Source organism: Toxotes jaculatrix, chromosome 4 (genome assembly GCF_017976425.1).
Source record: "Toxotes jaculatrix isolate fToxJac2 chromosome 4, fToxJac2.pri, whole genome shotgun sequence".
Taxonomy (NCBI): Eukaryota; Metazoa; Chordata; class Actinopteri; family Toxotidae; genus Toxotes; species Toxotes jaculatrix.
The window spans coordinates 27743529-27765483 of record NC_054397.1 but is presented as its reverse complement, the minus strand read 5'-3'; the positions used below and the strand labels follow the sequence as shown (position 1 = coordinate 27765483).

The following is a 21955-nucleotide window of genomic DNA, read 5'->3' as shown; positions in this document are numbered from 1 at the left end:
CTGAGAAAGAAGAGCCGTTGTTGGGCCTTTTTCACCAGGTGTGAAGTGTTCACAGACCACGAGAGGTCAGAGGAAATGTGGACGACCAGGAACTTTATGCTGTCCACACGCTCCACAGCCTCCCCATGCAGACAGGAGCGTGTTCAGTCTTCCTGGACCTCCTATAGTCCACTATGACCCTAACCCTTCAGGGCCAGCATGTCCGGGGGAACAGTGTTAAAGGCTGAGCTCAAGTCCACAAATAGCATCCTAGCATAGGTGTTAGGATGCTGCAGGTGAGTCAGGGCCGTGTCAAGTGCTAACCAGACTGCATCCTCCGTAGAACTGGAGGCTGTCCAGGCCAGCAGGGATGGCGTCCTTGATGAATCGTGATGGTCCTGATGCCTTTCCACATGTTACGTGACGTGGGTTGTTATCATTCAAGTGCTCCTCAATGTGCTGCTTGTAGCTGTGTTTTGCCACCTGATGCCCTTTTTCACTTCTTTCCGGGCCCTGCTGTAAGCCAGCCTATCTCCTGACCTATAGGCTGCATCCTGGGCTTTTAGCAGGGTCCGCACTGTGCTGTCCACTGTGTGTTATAGAAACATAACACTATCAGATAGAGAAAGAGAACTTAGTAGAGAAAGAAAGGGCTTTTATATAATACAGATAGACTTGTATATAATACAAATAGACTTGTATATAATACAAATAATACAAATATGTGTGTCACAGAATTTGTGTGTGATTTTAGCTCCAATATGTCATTTGAGCAGCAGCAGGGCACATAGCAGCAGCTGAGTTCAAGTGCAGGTGTGAGTTCAGATCAGACTGGTGGTGTGTGTGTGTGTGTGTGTGTGTGTGGATAGTCCCACTGGGGGGGTCAGAGTACGGGTGTGCCATCTAAGTCACCTCACGATTGGGTTTGATTATGATTCACAGTGCTACGATTCAACGATTATCGATGCATCTGGATGAATCTTTTTTTCCTACATAGAATGTTTCTTTTCTCACTCTGTAGTTACTTGTAAAATAATGTATATTTTAAATGTCCATTCACTGAAGTAAAACACCTTTATCTCTATCTTTTCTTTATTGTTAAATGAAAACACAGAAGGTGCCATTTTTCAACTTAAGCAATTTCTCATCATTTAGAAAATGTAAAACTTCTTTGAAACAAAATCTTTAACATTTTTCAGATTGCTGTAAAAAAATAATTAGTGTTCAGCTAATTCAATCTGAGTCAACACAAAAGCTGCTCTTTTCAGTAAAAACAAATGAGCAGCATAGAAACCTACAAACTAAGCATTTTGCTGTCCACAGTCAAAAGCAGGTTTGAAACCAATATTCTACAACATTCCTTTAGATGCTGCATTAAACTGTTAAAGCTCAATTAAATGCAAAAATGTGGTAATAAGAAGAAACAGCAGTAACCATATGCAGTCTTTGTATGCACTGTAATGAATGCAAGTGTAACAATGAGGCAAATGTGCACCTACTCTTCATTGCCATCATCACTATCATCACTCTCTGGATCATAAACATACAAGTTCTTGTGCAAGAACAAGAGCTGGTCAACATGCTTTGAATCTAGTGTTCTTCTCTGAGCTGTTACTATATCTCCTGCAGTAGAGAATTCTCTCTCTGCAGACACGCTGGTGCCAGGAATGCACAAGTATCTTTTAGCTAACTTGGAAATCAGAGGATAGATCACTTCATTTTTTTCCCCACCAGCAGAGAGGGTCCTCTGTGAGAGGGGGTGTTTCAGCACGGCAGTACTCGGCCACTTCCTCCTCAGCTCTGGTGTGCAATGACTTGGGCTGCTGCTGAGCTGTATCATGGAGAAATACTGATGGGAATTAGCATCAGCCACCAGCCAAGTGTTGACACAGAATAATAATTTACTATTGAGGCTCTGGTGAATCTGAACATGTTTCTGTGTATAGAGCTTCACATTTAAAAAGTTCTGCTCCTACTCTGATCAGAGAAAGTCGACCCTAGCAGATTCTGTAGCAGAGAAAAGGATGAAACCCTTCTTTTTGGAGCAGGGCTCTGATGTGGCTCCTCTTCACTGGTTGCTGTTGAACTGACTGTGTTGTGCTCTGTTACTCTCACCTCTTGCTGGATATACACAATGAGAAAACCAAGTTTACACACAAGAATCTTACATGTTGAAATCACAGTTTCAGTATCTTTAAGAAGCTTTTTACAAGTTAGATTAAAAAAATATATAAATAGCAGTGTTACCTTTAACGTTGCAGCCTCAGCAACCACTCTTCCATACATCTCTGCTCTCTCTTCCTCAGAGAGGAAAGGCAAAGCCTTGAAACGTGGGTCAGGGGCAGAGGCAGTGTGTAGTGTGTTCCTCTCCTGCTCACTTCTATACCTCTTGCTGAGGTCGTCATTGATGGCCTGTTTTATGTCCCGGACCAGTGGTGACTCTTCAGTACTGAGCTTTGTGTTCTGGGTTAGCTTGGCGTGCACAGGAGCAGTCAAACATACAGTGGGATTTTTCTCCTGAGACATGAGTGTAGTAGCATCTTTCATAGGTTTGAGGGCAGTGGTGACATCTTCTGCATTTGAGACATCCGCTTCTGTGAGAGTGACAGTGTCAGAATCTTTTTTCCTCACCTGAGGAGAGAGCAAGGTGGTGCAGATAGCTGGCTGTTGCTCCAGGAACCTTTCAACCATCTCATATGCACTATTCCATCTAGTGCACACATCTGTCTTCAGCTTGTGGTTTTTGAGGCCAAGCAGGTTCTGGTTCTCCTCCAGCAGATGGGTGGCAGTGGTGCTGCGATGAAAAAACGTGGTAATCCGTCTCACCCTCCCCAGGAGCCTTGCCACAGCAGGCAACTTGAGTGCTTTCTGAGAGGCCAGGTTGAGAGTGTGAGCATAGCATTTCACATGTAGGAACTTTCCCAGTTGAGCAGCAACAGCCATATTTGATGCGTTGTCAGTGACTAACACCAGATCTTTGTCTGTAATCTGCCATTCTTCTGCTACTTTCTACAGCAGCTCAGCTACATTTGCACTAGTGTGACTCTCACTCATCACTCTGGTTTGGAGGACATGACTTACTAGCTCCCAGTTGTTGCTCATCTCACGCATAAAGTGCACAGTTAGCGTAATGTAAGATTCAGTTGCAACTGATGTCCACGCATCACACGTCAGAGAGACTCTGCCAGCTGTCTTTAGAGATTCCATCACCGTGGTTTTAGTCTTGTTGTATAGTTTCGGGATGGCGTTCTGTGTGAAATATTTTCTCTTCGGGAGTCTGTATCTGGGGTCCAACATCCGCATCATAGCTCAAAATCCCTTGTTGTTGACAACTGAATATGGGCGTAGATCCTTAGCTATAAAAGTTGCGACGGTCGCTGTGATTTGTTTTACCCTTTCAGAGTTTGGAGGATGTTTAGAAAATCCTTCTTCGATTGTTTGTTGGTTGGCAGCAACAGCCGACAGCCTCTTCGTCTCATCTAATTCTGGATGCAAACGGGCGAGGTGTTGCCTCATATTTGTTGTGTTGCCATTGTACTTAATTTTTGTTTTACACGCTTTACATAAAGAGTAGGTTTTGTCAAGGCCCTGTTTGTCCTCATGCTTGTAAAAACCGAAATGTCTCCACACTGCCGCTTTTAAACCCGACGAGTGGATTGCTCGCTGCGAGACATTAACTGCTGCCATCTCTTGGACTGAGCTCCGGGGTGGAGGCGCAACTTTTTTTTTTTTCCGACACCCCAAGGTCAGAGGGAGCGGGGGGTGGTATGTGTGTGGGACCATAGTTCCAGTGGGGTGGGTTTAGAGGGGGTGGGTGGGTGAGGGTCCGGAGTTGGTGTGTGCGGGGGTCAGCAGGGGGAGGGACGGCAGGACGGGGAGAGAGTTCAGCATCCTGACAGCTTGGTGGACCAAGCTGTCTCTCAGTCAGCTGGTCCTGGCCCGGAGGCTCTTCAGTCTCCTTCTGGATGGCAGCAGACTGAAGAAGCTGTTGGACGGGTGGGTGGGATCGCCTGCAATGCAGAGGGCTTTGCAGGTGAGGCGAGTGTGCTAGATGTCCTGGAGGGAGGAGAGAGAGACACCCACTATCCTCTCAGCTGCTCTCACTACCTGATGTAGTTTTCCTTTGACAGGACACGGTGCAGGTGCCAAACCACACAGTGATGCAGCTGGTCAGGATGCTCTCCATGCTGCCTCTGTAGAAACTGCACATGATGGGGGCTGGGGCTCTGGCTCTCCTCAGTTTATGGAGGAAGTAGAGTCACTGTTGGGCTTTGCTGGTCAGTGATGCAGTGTTTTTTGACCAGGAGAGGTCTTCTGAGATGTGCACACCCAGGAACTTGCTGCTGCTAACTCTCTCCACAGCAGCACCGTTGATGGTTAGTGGAGTGTGCTGGCCGTGCGCTCTCCTCAAGTCTATGATGATCTCCTTCGTCTTCTCCAGCGGTTGGACCCATGTGCAAACTGAAACGGGTCCAGGGTGAGGGGGAGAGATGACTTGATGTCATGCATGACTAACCGTTCCAAGCACTTCATTAGGATGGGGGTGAGTGCAACAGGACCATAGTCATTGAAGCAGGAGGGAGACGGCTTTGAGGCACGTGGGGACAACAGCCTGGCTCAGTCATGTGTTAAAGATGTCTGTGAAGACATCTGTGAAGACATCTGTGGGTTCCGCAGCAAAGTCTCTCAATACTCCACCAGGGATATTGTCAAGACACAATTCCTCAAAGACCTTCACAAATACACTCCTCGCTTCTTTGACACTTCAAGTCCAAGGGGGGACGTACCGGCCACAAACTTCAGGAGCATCTGCAGCAAGTCTCACCTCAGGTAGCTTTCTCACACACACAGTAGAAAAACATTTTCATTATTTGGACAGTAAACTTGTGCAACTGCATTGTGTATACACAGCTGTTAATTGTCTCCCCTTCACCATTTTGGACTCATCTTTATTTCTTGTGTCTCTTGTGTCTCTTCCACTTAGCCTCAATCATTGCTGCTTTATTTCCAGTACCAGTCAAAAGTTTGGACACAGCTTCTCCTTCACTGTTTGTTCTTTATGTGAGGAGGTGTGATGGTGTGGGGGGGCTTTGCTGCTCACACTCTTGCTCATTTATTCCAAATTCAAGGCACACTTAACCAGCATAGCTACCACAGCATTCTGCAGCCACGTGCCATCCCATCTGCTTTGTGCTTAGTTGGACCATCATTTGTTTTTCAACAGGACAATGACCCCAAACACACCTCCAGGCTGTGTGAGGGCTATTTCACCAAGAAGGAGAGTGATGGAGTGCTGCATCAGACCACCTGGCCTCCACAGTCACCTCACCTACACCCAGTTCAGATGCTTTGGGATCACTTGGAGCGCAGACTGAAGGGAAAACAGCCAACAAGTGCTCAGCACCTCTGGGAACTCCTTCAAGACTGTTGGAAAACCGTTCCAGGTGACGACCTCATCAAACTCACTGACACAATGCCAACAGTGTGCAAAGCTGTCATCAAAGCAAAAGGTGGCTACTTCCCACAATCCTAAATACAAAACATATTCTGCTTGGTTTCACACTTTTTTCTTAACTATATCATTTTAAGGCCATTAAAAGTGTTAACTGTCTTTTAGAGCTATTATTTTCTCAGACTATGAGGTGTCCTATTCCCATTGAAATTCTATCTGCTAAACTTCCTGTTAGCTCCTTTAAATGTGGGCTTTAGCATTTCTGGGCACATAATCAAAGATCCTCGCCTCAATCCTGAACTCTCAGCTTTGTATGTTTAATGCTGATGTCATATTCAGTGTTTGTACCACATCTCAAACACTTTGTACGCTCAGCTCAACTGGACAGTCAACTGGCTGGCTCACGTTTACTTCAGGCAAATCTTCAACGTCCAGACAACCATCGTCGCTGTCATGGGCAAATGCAGCTTTTCTGACAGCTGGGTGGAAGAGCCAGCGTTTAAGGACTGGCTCAGCTCTGTAGTAGGGAAGTCAAAGAAATCTGATTACATTCAACTTTATTATCATTACACATGTACAAGGACAAGGTAACCAAATGCAGTTTAGCATCTAACCACGAGTGCTAAAGCAGAAAGTGCAGGATATACAGTGTCTACAGTTTGTAGAACTTACAGTCAACAACATCAGTCAGTCTCTAAATCTATTCTGTTGTCTATAGTCTCATATATTGTGAGGGCTGAGTTAGGCCTACAGGCCTGGTTTAGGTTTGTAACTCCACCCAGGAATGGGTGGGGATAGATATGCCTACCTTTAAAAAGCCAGGTGAGGGTGCAGCACTTCCTTTGTCTGAGGCCTCCTGTGAGCTTTGCTTTGGTGTGTGCAGATCTTTGTAGTCCTGTGAGCTTGTAGGCTGTGGCTAAATTTAACTTAGCTCTTTCCCTGTGCTCCTTAGTAATATGTGTTTCCATCTGACTGGAAGACTGAGGAGTGCACCTTGTTGAGCTTTGACCACAGAACCAGACAGAGCCAGGGGATTCTGTTGTACATCCTTAAGTATGTAACTTATTTAAAGGCAGTGTAGTGGGGCTATATCCTATATACGTATTAACACACATTTTTTTAATAGTGCTTGTCACCTTTACAGGCCCAGATCCAGACTGCTGCTTTGCCTGAGCAGTTCTTTTATTGATCGAATGTCTCTGCTTCACCTGTTGTTTTTACTCTCTATCTAAGTCCTGTCTTATTCATTTTATTTGTTTGTTTTAGCAGAACCAGCTGACTGTACATTGTTTTTATTTTTAGGTAGAGGTCCAGCCTGTGGGGAGTAGTTTCGCTGGGTACACACTTTGCATGCTGTGTGCTGATATAAATGGTGGCGGTCACATAGTCATGTCTGAATTTTCTTGTGTAGTGCAGTGCTTAAAACCTTGCAGTGATTGAATTATCTTCTAGTGGGCACCTGGTGAGCACATGGTCTAAGTATAAGCTGAACGCGATAGGATCTCCCCACAGTGAGGACTCTACCTTTGTTTTAAGCTTTTATTATAGTATTTAGTTGGTGCTATTTTCTTATATTGTAGAATGAAAGCTATCATTTGCACTTACCTGAGTGCTTTTGTTCTTTTAGGCCTCTCAGCCCTCAACTCCTCCTGTTTTAATTATCTTAATTAAAATAAACTAATTGTTTTAATGCATGTCTGCCGCTCTTCCTTTTGAACTGTTGTATTATTTGTGTCACCAGTCAGTAGTAGTCAGTTATATTGCCTTAAGGTTCATGATTTTAACTTCTCAGGCCTCTCTACATTCTGAGTTGGGTCACAATTTGTCAAAATCTAAGTCAGTGTTAATAAGGTCTCTGATTAACACTTGCAACTCAGTGTCCTGATGGTTTTTAAAAAAATCCAAAGGTAGTAAAAAAGCTATTAAAAGGTATTAAATGTAACTTAAGGATTGCTCTGTATACCCTGTCATCAGTCTGCCCACATGTTGCACTGACAAAGAACCATAGATAGGCAAGGTGATAACTAACATGTACTTGTGCTTGCTCTTCTTCTTCTTAGGACTATGATGACCCACACATGTCCCACACCTCAATGGGGATCCTGACACTGATTCCTCAGCACAGTGTGGACTCTCCTGACTCACTGCACCTACAGGCTTCAGGTACTGCAATCATTTTGGAGGGAACAGTGCTGATGGATGGCCTTAAAAATCTTACACATGCCATGTGCCTTCTCTTTCCACTTATTTACGCCCTCAGCTTGGAATACCCTCAACAACACAACACCACCTTTGACTTCATTCAAAGAGTGCTTCTGTCACTTGGACACAAGACCCTAAAAGCAAAAATACATTTACTCAAAAATTTTCTCTTGCATTGACTCATTGTCTTCACAATGTCAGTAGAATGTCTCATGTTAGGTTTGCTCAGTACTGGGACAGTGTCCCCTTGGTCAGCCCTTTTTTTGCTGGAGCCAGCCTCATTGCTCTTTCTTCTCAAACAGGCTGCTAAATACTTTGCTGTTCACAAGGAGAAATGTCAACAGCTTTTCTTTCAGCCCTTCTTCTTCCCTCTCTCTTCATGCTCACACCATTGTGGCCATATAGCAGCATCAGGCTCTATAGCCAGTTACCTCCAAATTGACTACATTGGAACTCAGTCTCCAGTACAGTTAAACTCATCCTCTAACAATTCACTCACAATGTTCTCAGCAGGTTTTAGCTGTTGCTGTCTCAAATGTCTGCATTACACTTGCACATTACACAGTTAGACTTGTGCACATTCATATCTGCTGTTCATGTTAATGAACTGGACACAATTTCTTCTTCTTAGAGAACAAATAAACTGTTTTTGTGTCCCCTTCAAAATGTCTCCTTCTTTCAGCAAAACAAAAGCACAACCAGCTTTGACAAAGTGTCTTTTGAAATAATCCACATTTTGTTTTGCCTGTGACCACAATACCATCAGATTTAATAACAGTGGGCAAATGGGAAGACATATTTTTCTTTTCTATTGATTTGACAGTACATGTGTTTCTTATTGCCCTGTATGTCTGCCAGTCTGATGTTTCATTAGAAGAATTTGCTTTACGCCATAGGTGCTGTTTATGGCCAATAAGCTCAGACAGATCAGAACTGAACCAGGGACTGAGACGCTTTTTTATCCTCATTCTTTTGAGAGCAGCATGTTTGTTCAAGATGGCACCCAACAACGTTTTAAAGTATGTCCAGGCGTCTTCCACGTCAGGGATAAGACCAATTCTGTGCCAGTCAACTTTTGTCAGGTCATATAAAAAATTCTGTTCATTAAGGTTTTTCTGTTGGATTTCTTAAACCAAGACTCAGAGATGACTGAAATGTCAGGATTTGCAGTTAGTGCAGCAGCTTTTGGGAGGAGGCTGTGTATGTGTGTGACCCATGCTAATGCGCTAACCTGTCAATGGGATTCTCCATGTTATGAAGTCAGCTGCATTCTTGTGAGGGCAGAATAGTATGTTTAAATGCATTAAACCAAGGATTTTACCATTACACAATCAGTCAAAAGCTAATAAATGTACATCAGAACATTTAGCTTTGTTGGCAGAGGAATCAGTGAGTGAGCAAAGATCTGGACCAGGGAAACTGGAGGAATTGCTGAGAGTCAAACATGTCACTGATGTTCAGGCTGTAGAAAAAGGCTAAATGTGAATGGAGCTGCAGAGTAAGGAGCTCATTCTGAGTGGCCCTCGTGCTACAAGTCACCATTTCACATTGCATTGAATATTATTTAACTCACTGTTTATTGCACATTTTGAAAAGTGCAGCTTTGTATTGATACGTACAGTTGAATTTTCTAATTCCTTCTAAACACAGGTTTAGGAGTAAGATGTTTGATGACATGCTAACAGATGTTTGTGTGTCTCTGAAGGTACCCTGACTGGAAACCAAGTCTGCCAAGGTCAGCTGGACTCTTCTTCTTCTGTTTCCAATAATGTGTTTTTAGCTGTGAGCATGAGCTGGGGAGGAATCACTCCTGTCAGTAGGCTGCTCCAAAACATTTCAAATGAGACCACACAAGAAAAATGCACATCCATTCAAATGCTGCTGTTTAAGCTGCCACTTGACACAACTTTACACGGGAAGCTCTACTCCCCTCACCATCTCCCTCGCTTCCACCACTGCACAGGTAGACCACAGGCTAGAGAGCAGGCACAGCGTCTACAAAGTGGGACAGTGTACAACTCTGTTACAGCTCCGGCTCACACAGTCCCTCTCACTCACACCCAACCTCCTCCTCCTCCAGAGAGCAGCGGCCTGAGAGGAAGGACAAGGAATCATCAGGTTAGTCAGTGTGTAGCTTTGTTCTTTACAGACTCATGTATGTTCAGAATCTGACTCTGGAAAGCTCTTTTAAACTCATCTGCTAACGGGGAAGAGAGTTTGTCTGTGCTCAGCTAAAATCACACTTTACCTGTTGTTTACCTGAGATTTCTCACATCACTTCTAGTTTTGGAGCCTTACACAAGAGTGATGTGGAGCTTTCTTTGCTTTCCCTCCTCCCTTTGCTTCGTGCTGTGTCTACAGGGGGTTCCTCTGGCATCGGTGGGAAGCGTCCACACCATGACTCCACTGACACCAGCCGACATCCACCCTCCTCTAAGGCGGCTCACAGCTCCAAACGTGGACAGTCCAACATCACAACTGTTAAGAGCGGGATGAAGACTGGAACTAAGATGGCTGAGACAGCAAGTAACAAGGCGGCTGACACAGTGGCTGTCTTTCTCTGACAGAAGGTACGTCTAAGAGTATCTACATGTTCATGTGTTTTACAACAAATTTCATGCTTATTTTCTGTTTTGTTGTATTAAAATGTGCAGAATTAACATTTTCTCTAAGTGTGTTTTACAAGAAAGAATAGCATTGGCCTGTTCATCTGTCACTCTTCAGTCAACAAAACAGTGGCTGTGGATGTTTTAGCCTGTGCAGGTTTCCTGCTTCTACTTTGCACAACGTCATCGTGGTTTCTGTCTGTCCCACATCATCACTTTGTCTCCCTCCCTTGCTGCAGGCATCTGTATGTATGGTGAAGGCTGAAGACGCTCAGGCACTGGCTAACTCCACAAATCTCTCCATCAGAGACCAGAAAATCACTGCTTCAACAGCCAAGGTACCATGTGGAAAACACACACACGTGGCACTGAAGGCATGTTCACTTTAAACCCTTTCAATCATAGAAAACATAAAGCTTCCACAAAAATGCTGAGTGGAGTTTGTTTTCTGTCTAAATGCAATTGTTGATTCAGAAACCATCTCATACACAAAATTAGTTTCAGTTCCTTTTTTAATTATTATTTTTTGATGTTTGAAGTCTTATTTCTGTTTGATTTCCTTTAGAAACCTGAAGGAGTGCAGTCTCCTGATGCCAACAACAGGTCTGCCACAGTTATCATCACCGTTCTTCCCCTTTAACCCCATATGTTGTTCACTCAACCTGCCCATTTCAAACCTGCACTCAGATATGATTATTTCTGACTTCACAGCAAACCTGCTTCAGGACAGGAGAAGGGTCCTGCCGGGGAAGACTCAGGTAGGACAACAAAAAACCGCCACTGCTCGTCTGCAGGCAGTCAGTGCTAATATATCCACATCTATCACTGTCAACAAATACTCAGTATATCTAGTTAAAATCACAGTTAACTATACATGATCACATGGAATAAATTGTTGCTTAGTCACATGTAGTCTGGTTTGTGATGTCTTGCTTTTGCTGGCTTGTAGTTGTGATGTGTATGAAAACATACTGAGTGTAGCATCTTCTCCTCCTACTCCCCACTGCAGGAGCTGAGGCTCAACACAAGACGTCTGATGAAGTACAGTTACCTTCACTTCATCACATTTTCTTGTGTTTCAGCCTGATACTAAAATCTTTTCAGGTCATTTTCCCCCTCATCAGTCTGAAAACAGAATTTTATGTTTGGAAATGTACAAAAAGGAAAACCTAAGTTCAGCTAAATGTCTGTTAAATTCACTTGTTCTGTAATGTCTCCTACAGAAAGGCATGGTGTTGATCACAGGACTTCCTGAGAGCAGCTGGTCAGAGAGTGACATCATCAAGCTGATCCAGCCCTTTGACACGCCCTCGGACCTCATCCTGGCAAAACAAATGGGAAAGGTTGGTGTGATCACACCTGGACACCAGTAATACATGTAGCCATGCAAGCTGCTTCTGTCATAGCTTAAACTACTATCACAGGCTCAGTGGGACTGTTTTGTGGACAGTCTACACACTCAATCTGTCCATAGATACTAGTTTCTGGATTGTTGACCTGTTACAAAGTTCATCTTCCTACAGCACCGTGTTAAAATCATTCTTATTGTATGTTAGGTGCTTGTGTCAGTGGCAGACACAGAGATTGCTCAAGAGATAGTGAAAGTCCACTCCTTCATCCCCACCAAGATTAAAGACTGTGAGCTGAAGATAATCCATGTCAAACAGCGTATTGGCCTCAGCACACCGGTAAGGCCTCTCATCATTCACCCACATCCTTTACAGGACACTCATCATCTTTTTCTCCTCCTCTGCTCTAATCTTCTATATTAAATATCTTCCTTTTGTGTGTTTGCTTCTTTCATCTTGTGCTTAGTGCAGCATTTCTAGTTGTTTGTGAACCTTGAGCAGTAACTGCTGATTAACAATAAAAAAAACTCTTTACACAGGTGGCTCTCTACAATCTGCTGATGGGATCAGTGGACTCATTAGTGAGTATTTCTACCATTAGATATTTCTATGCACTTCATCTTATTTATTCCTTGATGTAACAAGGACAGTGCACGTTAATAAACTTTGCTGTAAATACACCAGGGACAAGTGTAGATGATCCAAATGTACATTTACACTAAGCTCTTTAAAGTAATAAACCTAAATCAGGCTGAAGGGTTTTACTGTCAAACTGCAGCAGTAAGTGTTCAGTTGTCCCTGTCCTACATTTTAGATGTAGATACACAGGGACAGTCCTGTAAAACGTGACGTCTGCTGGAACTTTACAACTAGTTTTTCTTAGAAAAAGTACATTAAAGTAAGAAAACAGTATTTTTCATGGGTAAAAAAACAAGATGGCGGTGCACAGTGGTGCAGCGGCTTCTCGAGCTCCTGGGATTAAGCCTTATTTTTCTAACTTCGAGGATCTTTTAGCTCTAGTTTAGTGCTAAATTTGCGTGTAAGGTACAGATCTACTGAACTTATGGTTTGACGTGGTTGCGGGAGACTTTAACCACGTGAAACTGACGGACACTTTGCCCAGATTTTACCAGCATGTCACCATCCCCACACGTGGAGACGACATTCTGGACTGTGTGTACACTAACATTCAGGATGCATACAGAGCTCTTCCTCGCCCTCCTCTTGGCCTCTCCGACCACATCTCCATCCTGCTTGCGCCAGCTTACCGCCCCCTGCTGAGACGGATCAGTCCAACAAAGAAGACTGTTTCTGTGTGGCCCAGTGATGCAGCCTCTGTGCTCCAGGACTGCTTTCAGTGCACAGACTGGCAGGTCTTCAGGGAGGCAGCTACACATGAGGGAGAGGTGGACCTAGAGGAATACACCTCCTCCGTCCTCGGCTTCATCTCCAAGTGTGCTGATGACGTCGCCACCACCAGGACAGTAACCTGCTTCTCAAACCAGAAACCCTGGCTGAATGCTGAAGTCAGAGCTCTGCTGAAAGCTAGGGATGCAGGTGAGGCATCAGCGCTGAGAGTGGCGAGGAAAGAACTGACAGCAGGCATCTCCAGGACCAAAGCCACATATGCTCAGAAAATTCAGGGTCACTTCACCTCCACCACCACCCGGTGACGTACGAGCAGGAACTCGTACGTCCCTCTGCTCTTCCTGGACTTCTCATCAGCCTTCAATACCATCATCCCACAGACCCTGGTACAGAAGCTCCCCCTCCTCGGTCTGAGTCCCACACTGGGGAACTGGGTCCTGGACTTTCTGACCAACAGACCACAGACTGTCAGAATCCACAACACCATCTCCTCCTCCATCACCCTCAGCACTGGCTCGCTGCAGGGCTGTGTACTGAGGCCTCTCCTGTTCACCCTGCTGACATATGACTGCTCGGCGAGACACCCCAGCTGTCATATAGTGAAGTTTGCGGACGATACAGCAGTAGTAGGACGCATCACTGACAACGATGAGTCAGAATCAGGGCTGGACTGGGACAAAAAAACGGCCCTGGCATTTTTGGCTTAGACCGTTCCCTCATAATTAGCGGTGCACAACGGACTAATTTATGTGTGTGTTCCCCGAAGCAATGCATTTTACTATTGTTACGTCTTGGCCTAGGGGAAACCATGGCACAACATTTAAAGGAAAAATCCCAGCTCCCAAAAACCACCAGCAAACTCGTAGTAACTACACATTCAATAGTTTATTTAAAATGCATCTAGCACACAAGGTCAGGAGCACGTTGGCTGGCAGTCCACCTGGAAGTGGAGAGAGTTAGAGCCCCCAGTAAATGACAGCTTCAAATATTTGGAATAGATTTCAGAAATATTATAACACTCTCTCTCTTCTCTCTCCTCAACTGCTACCTCAACAGCCGGGCTTGACTAGACAGGAAGAGAGGGACAGATTATTACAATTTATTAAGTGATAAATAGAAAACCTAAAAAACCAAATTAAAAATAAAAATATTTGGAACTACCTGGGAAAACTGTGCAACTATCTAAACCATCTAAACATTTTTATTTTTTGATAATAATCAGAAAAATCTCATACTAACTGCAGTGATACTGTAGAAAAAACTTGCACGGAACAAAAACTAAACAATTTAAGGCAACTGCTGCGACAGGAAGTAAGAACATTATTCACTGCTCACCATTCTCATGTAATTCTACACGTAGGTCACCTGTTAGGGCTTCAAAACGGCAAATTTCTCCTAAAGGTGAGCGATTTTCATGCCTGTCCATCACCTAAATGTCCCGGTATTATCCTAACATTACTACCTGATACCTGGACAGGTAAGATCTGCACAGAGGACTGTGGGGAACAGCCTGCCCACCACCTCAGACCTCTACACAGCACGATGCAGAGGGAGGGCCCTCCGCATCATGAAGGACTCCACCCATCCTGCACACAGTCTCTTCCAACCCCTCCCCTCAGGCAGGCGGCTGAGGAGCATCCGGAGCAGGACCACCAGGCTCAGGAACAGCTTCTTCCCTAGAGCTGTAAGGCTGCTGAACTCTAACCCTGCCCTGTAGACACCCCTCCTCACCCCCATTCCCCTCCTCACCCCCCTTCCCCTCCCCACCCCCATTCCCCTCCTCACCCCCCTTCCCCTCCCCACCCCCATTCCCCTCCTCACCCACTTACAACACTATCACTAAGTGCAATACTTTTCTTTGTACTACCACCACCTCCTACTTGTGTGCACGTGTTTGATGTCACACTGCTCAATAGCTCCTTGTGTCTGGTCATAAGATGTTGTTGTTGGAGTCGGGTTGTTCTTCTGTGTAGCTCAGCTTGTGAGGTTTCATGTCTCTTTTTCATCCCTGTTTCACCAGGTCACTCAACAAATACGCGTTGCTTGTAGAGTGCCGAACAAGAACCGGCAGCCATCCTAACAACGTAGAAGCTTCCACCTGTGGCGTGAAAGGGGAAACACAAAGAGAGACAGAGCAGGACAAAAAGTCAGCAGAGGGGACAAAAGAGGCGGCCAAGAGCCACACAGAGGAGGAGGTGAAGAAGCAGGAGAGGGAGAGGAAAGAGAGGGAAGCCAGAAAGGAGGTGAGGGAGAGAGAGAGGAAGGAGAGGGAGAGGACGGCCTGGGAGAAGGAGGAGAGGGCTAAGAGGGAGAGGGAATGGGATGAAAGAGCCAGGAAGGAGAGGGAGAAGAGGGAGGAGGAAAGGAGGGAGTGGCAGAGGAGGGAAAGAGAGAGGAGGGAGAGAAAGAGAGCACACGGTGAAGGTTTGTCCGGATCCAGGTGGTCTTGCCGGTTAGAGGGATACAAACAGAGCTCCTGGACGGACGCACAGCTTAACAGCTCACAGGCTGAGACCACAATGGTGAGGAGGTGCTGCTGGGTCAAAACCTGGACACTTAAATGTCTCCTGTGTGTCCTAACCCACAACCCCGTTTCTTTGTCCTGTCATGAAATCAGGTGGAGGACGAGGACCACTTCCCATTCAACATGAGTGACTTTGTGACATTAGATGAAGTAGGAGATGTTACCGATCTTCCGTGTTCTCCTGCTGTTGTTCCCATGGAAACCACAGACAGGGAGGAGGAGGATGCTCCCACATCTGTCCCTCAGGACACTACAGGGGTACATTTTAGCTTGAGGTACATTTTAGCTTTTCTCTACATGTTTGATGGGGGGTGTCCCAGACTTAAATGTCCACAGTCTTATGACGTCAGTCCTTTTCTGGGTTACTGCTTCTAGGTCACACCCATGGAGGTTGCCATAGAAACAGCTGTATCGGATGCCACAGTGACTCTGCTCAAGTCTGATCAACAAGTATCAGAGTCCGAACCCGTGAGAGCACCAACAGCTGACTCCTCAGACAGGTCGTCAGGTTTAACACCCGGTCCGGTCCTCACCGCTGCAGCATCCACCTTACCAGCTCCACAGGCTGAGTCCTCTCTCAGCCAAACACCTGAGACTGGTACAGCCTCACACTGATTTCACTTCTACCATCAACACAAGGAAACACAGTCTTTCCTAGATATTTTTCTTTATTTGTTTTTGGTTTCAAATTGTAAATTTGGCCTGAAATCTGTCTTTATTTTTAGAAATCACACCACTGTCCACCCTGGACTCCACCCCAGAGGTCCAACACCTGTCCGTGCCTGCCCCTGCAGCATCAGGTAACCCACCTGAAGCTGCCCCTGCAGACTCCTCCTCAAACAGCCCAGCCATAGGAGCAGTGACCGCAGAGAGTGAGGACCATAAGAAAGAGGAGAGTCCTCTCAGTCACAGCCAGGCCAAGGAGGAGGAGACCATGCTGGTGTTGGACAAAACAGAAGGACAGGAGAAGATGCAGGACCAGGAGGACAAAGAGACGGGAGCTCCTGCTGCAGAGACGGGTACGCTTTGATTTTCTTTGAAGTAGAACTGTGAGTGGCAGCAGTTCCTCAGTGGGTAGAGAATCAGGCTTGTCCAAATTTACCTCTTCTTCAAGTGTTTGAGATGATGGGACGTTGTCCTTGGGGCAGGTACTTGCCATAAGTCATTGCAGGTGTTTAATAACAGCACCAAGATGAAGACACATGAAGTCCATTTGGAAAATGCTTAATTATTAGCTTATCTGCTTTGTTGAGCAAAGCCAGGACCAGGTCTTTTTACCCCTGTGTATGTCCTAGATTGGTCTTTAAAGCAGTCCCTGTCTCTTCTAGGAAAGCAACAGACGTCCAAAGACCAAACAAACGGAGGAGAGTATGAAGAAGACATTACAGATGAAAACACCCATGAGCACGGACTACTCCCTCCCCCCTTTTGACCCCAGCAATCCAGTTGGTATGACACTATTTATTCACTGTGACTGTTCATCACTGTTTTCTTTACATGTGTATTTCCACAGTCACTCTCGTGTGTGTGTGTGTGTGTGTGTGTGTGGGTGTGTGTCCTCAGGTATGGAGTTCTTAGTCCCAAAGACCGGTTTCTTTTGTACGGTATGTAATCGATTCTTCAGCGGAACCAAAGAAGCTGAGATCAACCACTGCAGAACCATCAAACACTACGAGAACCTAAAGGTAGGCAGCTCATGGTTATTTGTTGCACTTTCTCCCTCTTTTATTCTGCTCCATTTTCACACTTACTGTGATACAGGCAGGGGCGTCGCACCCGTGGGGGATGTGGGTGTTTTAACACCCACACCTTTTCCGGCAAGAGGGTTCAACACCCACAGTTTTTTTTTTCTGCAGATGTTCTGCAGTTTTGCATAAACGCCTCACAACTTTCGCTCCTTTTCTCCGGCCGCTCTGTGCTCACGCTCACTGCGGCTACCTCCTCTCCCCTTTGAGTGTGACCGGCTGATGATTGGTTGTTCTGCCTTAGGTCCCGCCTCTCTTGCTGTTAGATTTATCGATCGGCTCATCCTGAGGAGGAGGCGGGAACTAGCTAAGTTCATAGTTCACACCGGCACCGGCACATTTTTCCTGGTACTGTGAATGAGTGTTTATGCTTTCGAGGCTTTTAAATAAGTTGTCAATATTGATAATAAAATATAAGACATTATTTAATTATCATATCAACAAGCTGTGTTTAATATCTATTTGAAATAATTGAGAAAATTGTTCAATTAGGCATTCATTTTCACAGATACAATTTTTATTTTGTTAGTCATGTTTGTTCCAACTTTTTTAAAGTCAATTTTTTATTTCCTTTTTGTAGATGTGTGTAGATGTGATTTTTTAATTTCATACTGAGTGTGTTTTTGTATGTTTCTAGTATCACTCTTTTAAAAGAGTATTGTATACCCTTCTGTCATTGTATTCATCGTTTTTATTGTTTGGTCAAAACATATGAAAACATATGTGAAGCAAACTTTATTGGTATCCATCCCCCACACTTCTGAAACACTTGCTACACCTCTGGATACAGGTGATAAAACGTCCACGTGTGTTCACAAAGAGTGTTTTTCCTTTTGTCCTCCTCTTGTAGAAATACCTGCAGACTGAGAAGACGGTGAATGTGACTGACAAACCAGACCCCAGCTGAATGTGGCTGTGAAGCTTTTCACTCACTTTTGCCATTCCCCTCCTTTTGTATCGTCTCTTTATTTCTCTCTCAAGGTCCATATTCTCACACTGGTATAGATTAGTCTCATGTCTCCATTTAAATAAATATGACATCAATAAAATGTATTTACTAAATTGTGGTTTGTCGCTCATTCACAATCTCAGTGTCTGATAATATTTGATAGAAGTCTGTTATCAATGATTTATAGCATCATAAAACCACACACTGTCATCACAATAACCTTAAAGCAAAGATGACTTTGCTCCCTGGCAACAGGGAGAGAGCTAACGAGCTTAACACCTATTTCAACAGGTTTAGCTCCCAGACCACCCCTGTCTCCTCTATCCCTCCCCCGTCCCCACCACACCTCCCCCCTCCCCCTCCCACTCCAATGCCTTCTCAGCTCCCTCCTCCTCCTCCTACGGTGAGCCCACCTGACCAGACTTTGGGACCACAGCTTACCACCCCTCCCCCCACAATACCTTCCCCTCCCCCCTCCCCCCTCCCCCCTCCCCCTTTGTCTGACTGTGACGACCTGCCAGGTGAGGAGAGAGCTGGAGAAGCTCAAACAACACAAGGCTGCAGGCCCTGATGGCATCAGCCCCAGGACTCTTAGGACCTGTGCCAGCCAGCTGTCTGCTGTTCTCCAGCATCTCTTCAACCTGAGCCTCAGCTTGGAGAGGGTACCGCTTCTCTGGAAGACCTCCTGCCTGGTTCCTGTACCCAAGAAGTCATCTCCATCTGGCCTCAGTGATTACCGTCCAGTTGCCCTCACATCCCATGTGATGAAGGTGCTGGAGAGGTTGGTGTTGGCTCACCTGAGGCCGCGGGTGAGGTCTTCTCTGGACCCTCTGCAGTTTGCCTACCAGCCATGTCTGGGGGTGGATGATGCCGTCATCTATCTGCTGCAGCGAGCTCACTCACACCTGGATGGTGGTGGAGGCACGGTGAGAATCACATTCTTTGATTTCTCCAGTGCCTTCAACACCATCCAGCCTCCATTACTGGGTGATAAGCTGCAGCTGATGGGTGCTGGTGGGTCCACTGTCTCCTGGATCACTGATTACCTGACAGACAGGCCACAGTTCGTCCGGCTGGGTAGCGTCCTGTCTGATGTGGTGATGAGTGGTGTAGGAGCCCCACAGGGCACTGTGCTTTCTCCGTTCCTGTTCACCTTATACACCTCTGACTTTCAGTACAACTCAGAGTCATGTCACTTACAGAAATTTTCTGACGACTCTGCAGTTGTGGGGTGTATAAGTGGGGGACGGGAGGAGGAGTACAGGGGGCTGGTGGACAGATTTGTGGAGTGGGCTGGAGGAAATCACCTGCTGCTTAATGTGGACAAGACCAGAGAGTTGGTGATTGACTTCAGGAGGAAGGGGACAGCCTCACAGCCCCTTTGCATCCTGGGTAAGGATGTGGAGGTGGTTGAGGAGTACAAGTACCTGGGAGTGACCATCGACAACAGACTGAGCTGGAAGACCAACAGCACAGCTGTGTACAAGAAGACCTGCAGCAGACTCTACTTCCTGAGGAAGCTGAGGTCCTTCAACGTGTGCAGTAAGATGCTGGAGATCTTTTACCAGTCTGTGGTAGCCAGCACTCTGTTCTCCTCTGTGGTCTGCTGGGGGGGCAGCATTGCAGCCAGTGACGCCAACAGACTGAACAAACTGATCAGGAAGGCGGGCTCTGTCATTGGCTGCAGACAGGAGACTTTTGAAGCAGTGGTGGAGAGGAGGACACTGAACAAACTGTTATCCATCATGGATAACCCTGATCACCCTCTCCACCCTGTACTGGACAGACAACGGAGCGCCTTTTCCAAAAGGCTCCGACAGCTTCGTTGTCAAAAGGACCGCTACAGGAAATCTTTCCTGCCTCATGCCATAAGACTGTTTAACACCTCATCACTGTGTCACAGATAACACTGCTGTACATGACAGATCTGACACAAGGTTCAGCTTCAACTGCACATTTTGTTTTTGTACTTAGATCTTATATTTCTATTCAAATGGCACACTTCCTTTTTTACTCTTATTTTAAAATCCTATTTCTGTAAATAATGTCTATATTGTTTATTTTTACCACTAGAGGTTTATATTTGGAGGCTGAGTGCCTGTGTATTGCTGCTGTGATAGTGAAATTTCCCAACTTGGGATGAATAAAGTATTTCTATTCTATTCTATTCTATTCTATTCTATTCTATTCTATTCTATGAAAATCTCACTGCATCAACTTGTATCTTTACACCTGCACTGATTTTCAGTGACTGTGGGGTAAACACTCAAACCAGGGATCCTTTGTGTGGCACTTGTCAAGTCCCAGCTTATTAGCAGGACATTTATTTCAGCACAAGATGGCAGTACACTCTGTTCTAAGCTCAGAGCATCAACCTGTTTCTGACACAGTCTTACAAATCCTTTCATACCTCACAAGGCTTCATATCATCACTTAGATTAGCTTTTCTGTGTGTCAGAGTCTTGTGCTACCGTGGAGTGTCATCAGGTTCAAGGTGACTAAACTATGGCCATAAACTGTTTCCCCACTATGAGTCAAATTGGTGGACCATTACCTTCATCAAGGTGGGAGAGAAGATTCAGCTTCAACCAAAGGCTCAAACAGAGCTCCTCTCTGCAGTACAGCAACTGTACTAACAACTCAGATATTATCATGAAACATTTGCAGAAAAATCTTTTTGGGATTTCACGAGGTGTGGCTGCATCAGACACAAACAAAACAAATCATTTGTTTATTGTTATCAAGACAAAAAATAGCAAAAGTAAATTCTTCATGGTGTCAACATGTCAGTTCTCAACATTGTCGGTATCAAAGTTAACAAATAACAAAGAATGTCTTCAAAACTGAACAAAAAATAAATAAAGCATCACATAACAAAATTCATATTTAGTACTCCTGCCATTAGCACGCAGTAGCACTTTAATCCTGGCTGGCATGTTCTCCACGAGCCTTTCACACTGTTGAGGGGTAATCTTCTCCCATTCTTCTTCAATGACTGTTTTTAATTCTTCCAGATTCTTTGCTTAAAACAGACCTTTTGATAATCCAGCAAAGATTTTCAATGGGGCTCATGTCCGGGGATTGAGCTGGCCACTCTAACACCTGGATATTGTGCTCCTGCAGCCAAGTTCTACTTGACCTGGATGCGTGCGTATGTATGTATGTATAGCAGCTATTTTTCTTAATTTAGTTTCTTAGTTATTCTGCTACTGGAATAGTGTTTATTTAATCTTGTTCTGGCCATATTGGTCTCTTACTTATATTTTACTTACTGTACTGTACCCCTGCTGTTGCTAAATGCAATTTCCCCACTGAGGGAATAATAGAGGATTTTCTTATCTTTCTTATCTTAGAGCTTTATTTCCAACATGGTACACCTCAGTCATACTACAGTAACAGCTATCTGTAATGTATCCACACTTTGTCATTTGAGCCATCTGGATTCTTCCAATTGGGACTTTTGGAGCTGCATTTACCACTTTGCCTCATTCATGGCCTGTAACGTGCCTACTTGTAATTTGGATATTTCCTCAATGGCAAGTTGCTGATGTGGATTCAAGAAGATATTTTCTAGTTCCACCTAAAGAATTACAGTATGAAAATGAAGGGCAGAGATGATGGAGGATATCATTCTAACTCTTATTTTATTGCCATCAATTCAATTCAATTTATTCATTAATTATACAGCACCTTACAGAGAAAGAGAGAGAAAACTCTCTCTTTCTCTCAGAGAGAGAAGAACTCTCTGAGAGAAAGAGAGAGAAAAAAACTCTCTCTTTCT

At 45.0% G+C, this 21955-nt stretch overlaps 1 long non-coding RNA gene across 1 annotated transcript; it reads left to right on the top strand.

Moving 5' to 3' along the window:
* Positions 1-16868: 16868 nt before the first annotated feature.
* LOC121180908 lies at positions 16869-18110 on the top strand. Its single transcript, XR_005893974.1, has 3 exons — positions 16869-16929; positions 17044-17165; positions 18076-18110. It is a non-coding gene; the product is annotated as an uncharacterized LOC121180908 (long non-coding RNA).
* Positions 18111-21955: the final 3845 nt, after the last annotated feature.